The sequence below is a fragment of the Gasterosteus aculeatus genome, chromosome 18, assembly GCF_964276395.1.
Source record: "Gasterosteus aculeatus chromosome 18, fGasAcu3.hap1.1, whole genome shotgun sequence".
Classification (NCBI taxonomy): domain Eukaryota; kingdom Metazoa; phylum Chordata; class Actinopteri; order Perciformes; family Gasterosteidae; genus Gasterosteus; species Gasterosteus aculeatus.
Window position 1 is genome coordinate 6438708 of NC_135706.1, and position 11894 is coordinate 6450601.

Here is an 11894-nt window from a genome sequence, read left to right on the forward strand (position 1 = left end):
ATGTAAGTAATGACAATAAGTACAGGCAACAATGTGGCCTGTGATACTTACAAACTCTTTTCAGATAATTGCGTGTTTTATTTCAGGTTTCTTCCACCTATAATCAGAGAGACACTAAGGGAATATTGAATAATGTACCAAAAAGTCTAGCAACGTCCACATAGATAAATATTCATGATATAGAATAAGGCGAGATGGAAGTGACAAACGTGCGTTGACGTCCAATCGTCAGTGAATGTGTGAAAACAATGGTTGTCCATGAGTTCGTGCGCGGCATCGAGACGCACCGAGACGGACAACCGGCGAAATGTAAAGGAAAGAGAGGCAGAGACGGAATGATTGTAGAGGGTTAGGATAACAGCGAGGGGCAGAGAGATACCAAGAAAAGAGAGCGAGCGAGCGCAGTGAGATGCTGGAGTGGCCACAGGGCAGCGTGCATTAGAGTAAGAGCCTGATTGGCTCTGACCTTCCTCACAGCCAGCTGTCAGCCTCTTAGATACACACACACACACACACACACACACACACACAGCCTGTTACGGCCCTGAAGGCTCTGATTACCATATCAGCACCGTCTCATTTGCATAAATCCCAGCACTCTTAATTAGGCTTCATCTCTCTCTTCCTCTTCTTACCTCACTCTCATTTTCAGCGCTTTCCCTCCACGTTTCTTGCTCTCTCTCTCCTCCTGTATTTGCTTGCAGATATGAGCTGGGGTTTAGGGTTAGAATTAGCAGATATGAAGGGTCCATGACTCCCAATTAGTTTAGTGCTGATTAGCCTAATGACAATTTTACTTCATCTACATGTATTAGCGCATCATATTCTTTTACCACTTCTGTTCAGATAAACATTACCTGCAATGAAATGCCCCCCACTCCCCTTTTTTACCCTTTTAATTTTAGCTTATTTTAGCTAATTATGCCTACCAGTAAATGAATGTACAGGACCCGTTTGCATTATAAGTTTGTGGTCATGCAGCCACGTTATGGTGGTAATATAAGTCCTTTGTGGCGTTTGTATTTCATCGTGGTGTAACATTGACGCCGGTTAAGATCCACAATCAAGAGTTTGTTTGTTTGCCAGCTTATCATCTTGTGGTAGCTCAATTTATTGGAGCTTAATCGGGGAGGATTAGCGGTCCATATGCTGCCTACATGCTGTCATAAATATAATGAATTCCCTCGCATCGTCCAATAGTCTGTGAAAACGGTCTCTGTGTGCAGATGTGTGATGTTTGAAACGGCTAGTCAAGTTTATTCTGTGTTCTTTGGAAAGAGAACAAATTGTCAATGAATTAATAAATTGTCTGATAAATCATTCAAAGTATCAATTACATATCAAACAATAAACCAATTTATATTCCTCCTCTTTGATAATTTAATAGATTGTAGTAATGCGTATCTTCATTTCTGATAATAACCTCTTAGGATGTTTTATCTATAAATTATTAACATCATTACCATAATTAAGCAGAGACAGATGATGTGCAACAAGTCATTTGTACAGCTGAACTCTAATGAAGGTGCTAATGAACAGCACTTGAAGGTATAGCATTGATATTGGTCCTTTAACATTTGTCTCTACAGCATTTATACTTAAATAAACTAAGTTCTGTAAGGAGTAAATAAACATAAACATAAAAGCTAGTTGTACTCAGCCCCAAAAGACAAACATCTGCCACCTGAAGGATCTGAAAGTACATTTGACAGATATTTGACTTATATTTAATGAGCACCATTAGGTTCAAAACAAGTCTCATTTCAACGCTTTCATCAGTCGTAAGACAAAAAGCCTAAAAAAGGAGTGATTTCTGTTGGTTCAGTGCAGGTGAAACAGCTTCAGCATTCTTCAAATGAAGTTTATTTACTGGTACAGATTAACATTCACAGCACAAGAACAAGTACATGTTAGAAGAGCTGAGATCTTATCCTGCTTTAACGAAACGTCCGACTATAACTCTGCCTCTGTGGAAGCTCTCACATCTCACTGTTTGTGTGCCAGATGACTTCTTCCGTTGAAAAGTAGATAGTGTGAGCATTAATGCATCTCTCACGTGATGAAATCGGACATTAATACACCTTTCTAAAAGGGTTTGGGGAGCATCTCATGTGAACATATGCTCAGTCTGAACTTAAATCTGTCAAACATGAACCCACATGAGCTTTGTTTCACATGTTCTTCAGCTACGCAATTCAAATATCTTTAAATCATTATGAATTAAAATGTAGCACAATACTGTACACATTTTCAAAAAGGACAATTCCGTATTGAATTCAGTTTGTGAACATTGGAGCACAAATGAAAGTGAATTGTGGGAACTAAATCGTATTCAGCTTGGGTGCCAAACTCAGCCTATGGGGGGGGGGCCCTGATTCATGGGCCTCCGATTGGTCTGCCCGAGGGGGCGTTACATCACCTGAGTGGCCCCCAACACTGAAGTGGACTTAAGGACGACCTTATTGGCCCAACTAACGAAGGATCTACGAAGAGGACTGGGACTTGAGCATGTGGTGGTGGTGGGGGGTCAATTGCATGTACATCATCTTAAACTAAGATACACAACCAGATGGCTTTTGGGGGTTCATTGTAGAACCAGGGGACGCTCTGGGAGGCTGCCGAACCCCCCGAACACCAAATTCTGTGTGTGTGTACACCTCGTGTGTGTGTTGTCAGAGGGAGGTGTGTAGGGGGGGTTAAACACAGCTATATTCTGTAGATAACAGGATTAGCTGGGAAGCGGATAATAAGTTAGCATTTCCTCCCCGCGGCGCTCTCCCCTCTCTCTAATCCTGCAGCTTTGATGTCCCTGCTCCCATCAGGTATCTGGGCTGCTCTGGCCCCGGGGCCTGGGGGGCCTCCGAATACTCAGACACTAAGTTGTGTGTGTGTGTGGATGTGGGTGTGGGTGTCTGCATGTGTGTGTGTGTGTGTGTGTTCAGTGTCCTCATTAGTTCTGCCTGTTTACTAAAGTTGGCTTCTTGGTATGAAATCTGCAGAGATCCGTTCACTATTTAACCCCCCCCCCTCTCTCTCTCTTCCTCTCCTTCTCTCTGTGCCAAGATCTGACCCGGCAGAAAGCTGATGAGGCATCTTATTTTGGCATTGAAGCCTCAAAACAAGAATACATTAAAAAAGGGAATCAATTCAATTTCTACAGTAAAGCAATGAGACAATTCAGAGCTTTACAGAATAGTTCATCTTTGCCAAGACTTCTTTTCATTGAGAATTTTACATCATGAATCTCAGTCATTGCTCAGTTAAGATATCTCTCTGTAATGGTTTTTGACAGCTATGATGTATTTCTGCACATGCGCTTTAACAGCAAACCTTGTATTTCTATTCCACAGATTTTTAAACGATAAGAAACGCTGCGCCCCCATTTCCCCCAGCGGGGGATTCCTATCAGGGGGGGAAAGGCCTCTGAAACAGACTGTCCAGAAAAGTGGTTGCACTTAATGTTTGTTTGATCTCATGAGAAGGACCTACGAGCGCATTGGGTTGCAGAGTTAGCGAGTGAAATGGGATTGAGACCCTAATAGTCCTCCTTGGGCTTCGTCCAGGAGTTTGGACTCAACAAGTCCGGAAGGAGAAGTCATATAGAGCAGTCAATGTACAAGCACACAATGTAACCCTCAAACTGGACTCGGATCATATTTCACCTCCCACCTCTAACTTGACTTGCAGTGTTTTATTCCAATACCTCTCAGAAACTGTGCTTCAGTAACATGGTTCTTTTTAAAAAGAATGAATTAAACAAACTCATACAATCCTCATATTCATTCCCAGTACGATAGGACTTCAGGAAATCCCTCCACCCAGATGAGAAATAGTCCCAGCTATAGCTCCCCATAGCAGCACCAGGTGTGATTCTTAGATATTTTTGTGCAGATTCACAAGTGTTGGTTAGTGATCTTTTAAAGTTGTGAAAAGGCCAGGCTGTAGCTGTTCCCCGGTTTAAGGGTGGTGTCAATCTTCTCATTAAACTCTATAGCCAATAAACCTATTGTCCAAAATGCCAAACTATTCCTTTAAAATAAACTCTGCAGCACACAGGGAGGAAATGGGGGATAAATCTAAACAGTCTTTCTCTAGTGGGACGTCCCTGCACTGTATTCATGATATTGATAACGTTCCAACAGCAAGTCAGTAAAATACCCTCCTCTTTATATAAATAAAGTTGTAAATGTAAATTATCGTGAAACCTTAAACATCAGAAAACCAGATAGAGACGTTACAGGGCCTCCTTGCTGTTGTTAGGCTGTTTACTTACGCTAGAATGTGTGCGGGTGTGTGGTAGGAGGGGAGAAATTGAGACTAGGAGTGTGTGAGTCTAATTAAAACGCTGAAAATAATTACTGATACAGGCTGACAGACAGCCTCGCCCTCAGACATCCTCAGTAATTAGTTAATTAACCAAACGCAAATTAGCAGCAAGAATTAGTCAGCCAGGCTTAACGGAGGAGATGGTGAGCCCTCCTCTCGCTTTCTGCTTTGCTACTCTCTGCTCCGCCTTTGCAATCAGAGTGTGTGTGTGTGTGTGTGTGTGTGTGTGTGTGTGAGAGTGAGTGTGTGTGTGTGCATGAGCTTACAGTGCCAGGGCTAAACAGTTTTTAAAAACTTAGAAATAGGGGACGTTGGATTTATTACACTTTATCACCGCTTTGCATGACGCAGTAGCAACATGCTATGTAATATCTTTACGCCTAGGTCAATTAATTCAAATTAAAAAGTGATTTCAGGATAATGAGGCCATAATTTTCTCAGTTTTTGCCAAACATAACAGAGTTACACAGTGTGAATGTTTGTATCTGTTCCCCTTCAAATCCCTTACATTTTTATGCGGTAATAAAAGTGGCAATTAAAAAAGATATTTAAGAATATTCTTGAAACTTAAAGCTGAAGTTTAAGACATAAAGTCATCAAGGACAGAGCATATATTCCCTCCACTGGGAAAAACAAATAAATGAAACATCCTCATCCCTCCAGCTCACATGATCCAAACAAGCTACTGGAGTTCCTCTGAAGCCCTGCAGGTCATAAGAACAACCCCTCAGATCCACCACACTGAAGTCACAATGATTACATGAGCAGGGATGAATATTCGCCCACTGTTGTCTGCAGCGGGGGGGCCGAGGCTCAGGGCTGCAAGCGGCTGGTATCCCTCCTGTTAACACTCACTCGGAGCCATTTGGGGAAGAGCTGAGAGGAAACAATTTATTGGCTCGATTGTGTGGCAACCTCTACTTTGTCAAAAGAAGTTTTAAGTAAAATAAAATGCTACTATGATGTGTTGAAATGTGAAATAGGTGTTTGTGTCACGGTGTGGTGCACTTCCTGTCTTATGGCCTTATACTTTGTTGGAGTTTTTGACTATTAAAGTCTCTTTTGTTTAAGTCTGCATCTTGAGTCCTGCCTTCCTACCCAACCCTGACAGTTTGCGAGTGAATTATGACCAGTTTAGCTCAACACGACGGCCCCGAGCAGAATCTCCTATACGTAATAAAAAACACAACGAAACCTGACAATTTACTAATTACAAAATACAATTATTAATTGGCAAATCATTTTAGTTGTACTTTACTGTTATGGATGACAATCACCTTGTCAACATTGAAGTTAGTCTGGAGGTTTGCTGTCTATTATCCTTAGGAAGACCATCGGAATTTGTAAAAATCTGAATGAACATTTGAAACTTATTCAAAAATCGTAATCCACAAAAATATTTGGAATCGGTGCATCTGCATGACGGCCAACCATGAAATGAGTAAACCTCCAGCTCCCTCGATAAAAATCCCATTGGAAATTCTTCCGTTGGATTATTACAGAAAAAAGCCCTCGGGCTAAAACAAATTTATGATACGTGCACATTTTAATCAGCAAGTTAATATTTACACCACGACTATGAATTTTGACACCTAAATACATACATAAACACACTGCACCACGTCACTGAGCTGAAGGTGGGGTACAGGGCATAGTGACATAGTCTCATCCAACCCCCCCGCTGACAACCACCTTTTTAAAAGACAATTAGAGCATTCCAGATTGAGATGAACTGTTAACAATTGTTAACAGTTCATTTCACTCTGGAATTAACCACACAAATCATTTCAGGCAGAACTAGTGTGATAATGCCAACACGTTTTCTGGTTTTAGGACTTATTTCTGTTGCTCCTTTTTGGGCAGATGAATGCTTACAAGCAAGATAATATGTGCACCATTGTGTATAGCAGTGTGTGTGTGTGTGTGTGTGTGTGTGTGTGTGTGTGTGTGTGTGTGTGTGTGTGTGTGCCTCTTTGTATGCTCGCTTGCTCGTTTGTAGCTGGGGGGGCATCTGCACATTCAGGTCAGCACTGCCAATCATGCCCAATCTGTTCGTTGTGTGTGTGTGTGTGTGCACACAGTGATAAAGTAACCTAAAACCAGACTCTAAAGGTGTCTTCTCCATTGGTGCTGCAGGACTTTCCTCACACTTTGTGGGGAGTAGATGAGTCAGAAAATGTCCTTTGTCATCCGAGGCCAATTTGACTTGGGAGGGATCTTATAAAGCAGAAGAGTTTTTGTCCTCCTTGCAGGTATAATCGTTTCTTTGTTAGAAAACTGTTCTTCTTCAGAAAGCCTTTTATGAATTTGAAGCCTGTTTAATTCGTATTTCCATGCTTTGCATTTGTCAAAACCATCAGTATTATCATTATAATCATCATTAACTCCTTCAAACTTTAAACTTACTATAACATAAGTTGTTGATTTCAAGGTTGCCGATGCATTTTCAACGCCAACGTCATTGATAACGGCGACCGGTCTCGGCAGCCATGTGACCCTGGAACGCTAATGGTGCGTCCTTCCAGCTGGACATGCAGGATCCGACCTTCTCACCAAACCCGTGAAGTCCCCCATGCGAGTGCTCTACCACGGCGCTATTTTTAGGTTGTTTATCACACAGCGTGGGGGTTTGCGTCCCCCCATCTCCAGATTCACTGTTTGCTTCTATGAACAACAAAGGCGATCCCCCCCGAAACCTTAACTAAGTCGTTAACCTTAACCTAGTTGCCTAAACTTTACCGTAAATTATCGACAGCCGTGTCTTGCAGCACAACGACACATTCATGTGGTATTCATTCATTAAGGTATGAGGACTTGTTGGACTGAATAATTAGAGTACGTGTCACCTACACGATGCTGTTGGTTCACATCCACTTGGATCTTTTTGTTTATGCCGCCTACTCTTGTCTTTCCCGTCACACGACGACGAGTGTCGCTCAGTTAAAAAAGTAAAACGGCTTTAAAACCGTCTGTAAACAGCACTGTTTCTCTGGTGGGAACGTCTGTCTGTGTTTCCATTCCCTAAGCAGCCAGCAGCCAAAGAGCTGCTTGCTCACTGGGATTCAACCTTCTTCTCCAGGGACCCACACTGGAAGCGCATCTACACAAAACACAACAGCGAAACCTAAAGTAATAATTTTTGACAGGAGCTAAAAATATTAGAAACAACCCCAGGGGAGTCTGTGAGTGTCAATAGTTTGTTTCTCAAGTGGAGGAAAATCATTTTTGCAAAGCTTTTGAACTAAAGAAGAGACGTACAATCTGCACAAGAAATTGTACCTCACTGCATGATTACAGCGATGAACTCGGGTATCTGATGAAGATTTCAGGATATAACACGGGTGAATAAATATGTGGAAACAACTATGTGTGGCTTTTTGTCCTGTTTCACTTCCCATGGAAGTGATGTGCAGATATATTTGGTACATTCAAATTTGAACGTGGTTTCAAATGAGCGATGGCTTCATATTTATAAGAATACGAGTTCATGTTTGAACCTTTATTCGAGTGGTCTGTTAAAATAAGACAAGAGGTGCATTTCTGTTTCATGGTATATTTAGATCCGTCACTCGTCACTTTTTCACTTGTTCGATAGTGCACTTTATTTTTAATATTTTTAAAATATTTTACATTTTTAACTTTAACTTTATTCTCTTATTTTATTCTAACCTATAGCCTTATTCTACTACCCATTGCATTAGCATTGCATTTCATTTTATTTTATTTTATTTTATTACTTGTGCACTGCTGTCTTGTTGTCTATTGTCCGTTTTGTGTCTACTGTTACGCACCAACCGCCAAGACAAATTCCTTGTATGTTTGACATATTTTGGCAATAAATGTTTCCTGATTCCTGATTTTGATTCCACGACATATTTTCTTTCCACGGACAAAATTCTCGGACTCTGAAAGAAGGCGCATGAAATGTAAGTATGCGTCAACAAATTAAAAGTTAAAGTAAAAGGCACTTAAATCTGGCTTTGACGTTTCCAGCATGCGATGTAATGGACTGCTAAGGGAGCCCATGGGGATAATTCCCCAATAATCATCAGTGTGGCCTTTTTTGTGATTGCAGTTAGTTTCACATGGTGCCGACTTCTGGGTGACATTACTTGATTGAATATAACCGCCCTTTGCTCCACCCTTACAGGTTTAGGACGACATTCCCGTGAACTCATTTGTATTCGAAAACAAGCTGCCACCAAACACTGAAAAGAAAACAGAAGTGCAGGTGAAGGTAATTGGATTTATCCGGCACCCATTCCGGCTTTTATTAGATTATTTGTTTTTTTAAATCAAAGAAAGTGATTTCAACAGGCACAACCTCCACAAAACGCCCCCCCAACATACATCCTGCGCTCCCATTGGCTGTATGTCATTGACGAGCCCAACGCGTCCTCGCCGTCTCGGATCCGGGGTTTCCAAAAGTTCCAAAAGCTACGCAAACATTTCTTTTATCAGGGCAATAGTCCTGCAAACTACAACCGTCCCTCTGTGTCTGCAAATTGAACCGAGGAGCATATTTCTTTTCTGCTCATTCAGCCTTGGTTGATTTCCATAAAATGCATCTTGGCAAAATCCACAATATTCCACGTAGCTTCTCCTTTTACCGCCCTTCCCTCTTTCCGCGTCGCAGGAATCACCGAGCCTTGCGATTTGCCCGATCGTCCGAGATCGGACATGACCTGCAGGCATCTGTTCTCCTTCCCTAGAAGCTTCTCATACACGCAGCCATCAAAGGCGGCACACACACATTTTTGCAACGCACACACTCCCCCCACACACCTCTGTCTTGTGGTGTTTCTCGGGTATCTGCGCCCTGTGTCCTGTGGTGTGTCTCCTGTAGAGGAGTGTATGTTTTGTTTATGGTCAGTGACATGCAAAAGCACTGTGGGGCCTAACTGAATGTGAGCACTGTCAGAAGAGATTAGAGCCGTGTGTGTGTGTGTGTGTGTGTGTGTGTGTGTGTGTGTGTGTGTGTGTGTTGGCTAGTTGACTGGTGGGGAGACACCAGTACAGATGGGGGCATCAGAAGTGATGAGCGTCATGGTCGGGCCTCCTCCTGTCCTCTTGGTTAAGCATCAAGAAAAGCCAAGCCAAGACCAAGCAGCCCATCGGCCACACCAGTGTCCCCTTTGTCTCCTTGTCCCTTCCTCACACACACTCACTCACAGACACACAACTGGAGGGTTTTCAGAAGCCCGATTTGAGCATATTTTCTTTCCCAGTGTTTCCAATACCTTAATTTATTCGTAGCGGCTCGCCACAATATCATGGTGGAAATGCACTTATTGTAAGTTACTTTGGATAAAAGCTAAAGGACATGTACATGTAATGCAATATCAACATCCATCATGTTTTATTTTGTATTATGGCTGTTATCTGTTTCACTGTGGGCTGATCGCTTGGTTTAGAACTGCTTATCGTTCATTGAGCAAAAGTGAACTGCATTTAGACATTTCATGAGAACTGTCAAAATTTGGAAAATGTGACAGTACTTTTTTTTTGTTTGTTTTTAATAGCCAGAAAACCACACAGTCCTGCTTGGAGCGAACAATTAACGTTTTTATTGTGGTGCTTTCCGGCTCTCTTCAGTAAAAACTAGTTTGGTCAAAGGTAAAAAATGTAATTATCATGACGCGATAAATACATTTCAGCACCACTACATTTTTTGTTGGGCTTCGCATTGATTCCTTTCCCTCTTGCTAACCTGCTACTGACTCAAGCTTCATGTTTGGAACACAAAAAATTGAGGTTGTATCAATCTTCCCATCAAACCCTTCGCCAGATACCGAAGAAGTTTACTTTCCAAAAACGTTTGACTATCCCTTTAAACCTTATTGACCTGCTGTAAATTCCACGGGACTTCATTCCAAATTATATCGCACCTTTTATACCATTCGTTTGCGAGGAAACACAATGAAAAGATTTGCTGGGGAATTTTTAACCTATTTTCTAACCTGCGATAAAGACAATTTATAAATAAATAAATAAATAATTATAATAAAGACAAAAGTCTACATTTATATTCATAATAAAGCCTTCTGCTTCACCAGAGTGGTTGCTTGTGTTTGACGTGAAGTATGTATTTAAACAAATTGCAGCGTATACGTAAGTGTTATGAGGGCCGGCTTGATGCCGTGGGGTTCCATGCTGGTTAGTGGCCTTGCTCACTCAGACCAGGCATTTTGTTCAGACACTGAACAGAGACCACTATCACCCTGAGGACATTTATTTTCTCTCTCTCTCTCTCTCTCCATTGCTCCCCCTCCATCCCTCTCTGTCTCTCATAGTCTGAGCCAAAGCAGAATTTCTATTACACCTGTAACAAACAGATAATACGGTTTGTCTGTTATCTCTCTCATCCTCCTTTTTCAGAACACATCATCATGCCTCGTTTTATCTTCCATCACACCTGTTGTGTTTACAATGCATTTACTTTTTGTAGGAGTATACACATTAGCATGGGGTTTTGCAGTGAACCAAATTTGATTTTCAGAACAAAATGAGAACACAAAGGACCATTTTGGATAACTAGATCCTGCCAGCAGGTATACAGGCAACCTACACAATAGGGTCGGGTTCCAACATCATATAAAGTACAGGTACTTTCATTTGAATAATTGCTGACAGACAGGAGTACTTAATACCATTATAGGAAGATCTTTGACCATGAGGTCACTGGAATAGTGTATCGTAAAGAGTCAAATCCAGGCCAAAGGTTTTGATTCATTGAAAAAGAAAACTGAGTAAACTAAAACCTTACAATCTGAAAGTGAAATTTAAAAGGGAAAAAAATAAGATTTCAATCTGAAAATATATAATCTACAACTGAACAAATTCAAGACCTCAAATATAAAAAAAAATACATATGCAAAGAATTAAAATTGATATTTCATTCCAAAAAATACTTTTTATTCTTTTTAAAAAAAAATTCTTAATGTTTGGTATTTTTCAATTCTCAAGACTGAAACTTTGACTTTCAATGATCTTTTTCAAATGATGATAACTTTTGGCCTAGATTTGACTTCATAAGTATATCGCCCCTGATTTACAGCATCGATTCCCGATTTCCGGTGAAATGTCACACGCAAACAACATTTTCCCTACTTAAAAATGTACCCACTTGGGGTCTTTAGCTAATCCGTTAGCATCTTTACTCCTGTTAGGTGAGTGGCTGATCTACATCCTTTTCTTTTTGTCTGTCCATGGCTTTTTCCATAGCTTTCCAAACAAAACAGGTTCAACTAATGGCAACATATTTGTTTGTGTTTACCTTTCAGTTGTTTGGCAATACTTGTTTTAATATAAAGGCAAAATGCTTTTTCTTTATTTAACAATCTATAATCGCCTTAATGAATGAATTTCCTACAACTATATTAGGCTCTCACTTGAGTTTTACAGCAGTAATACACCAAGACACACTTCATCCAACCACGGCAAGATTTACACTGATTATTTACATCCAAAGCATTTTCGCAGCAGATTATTGTTTCTTGGAGGACACACTTTCCTGCAATTTTCCAATCTTGTTTTCATAATTATTTAACCTATTTTGGAATATTTTT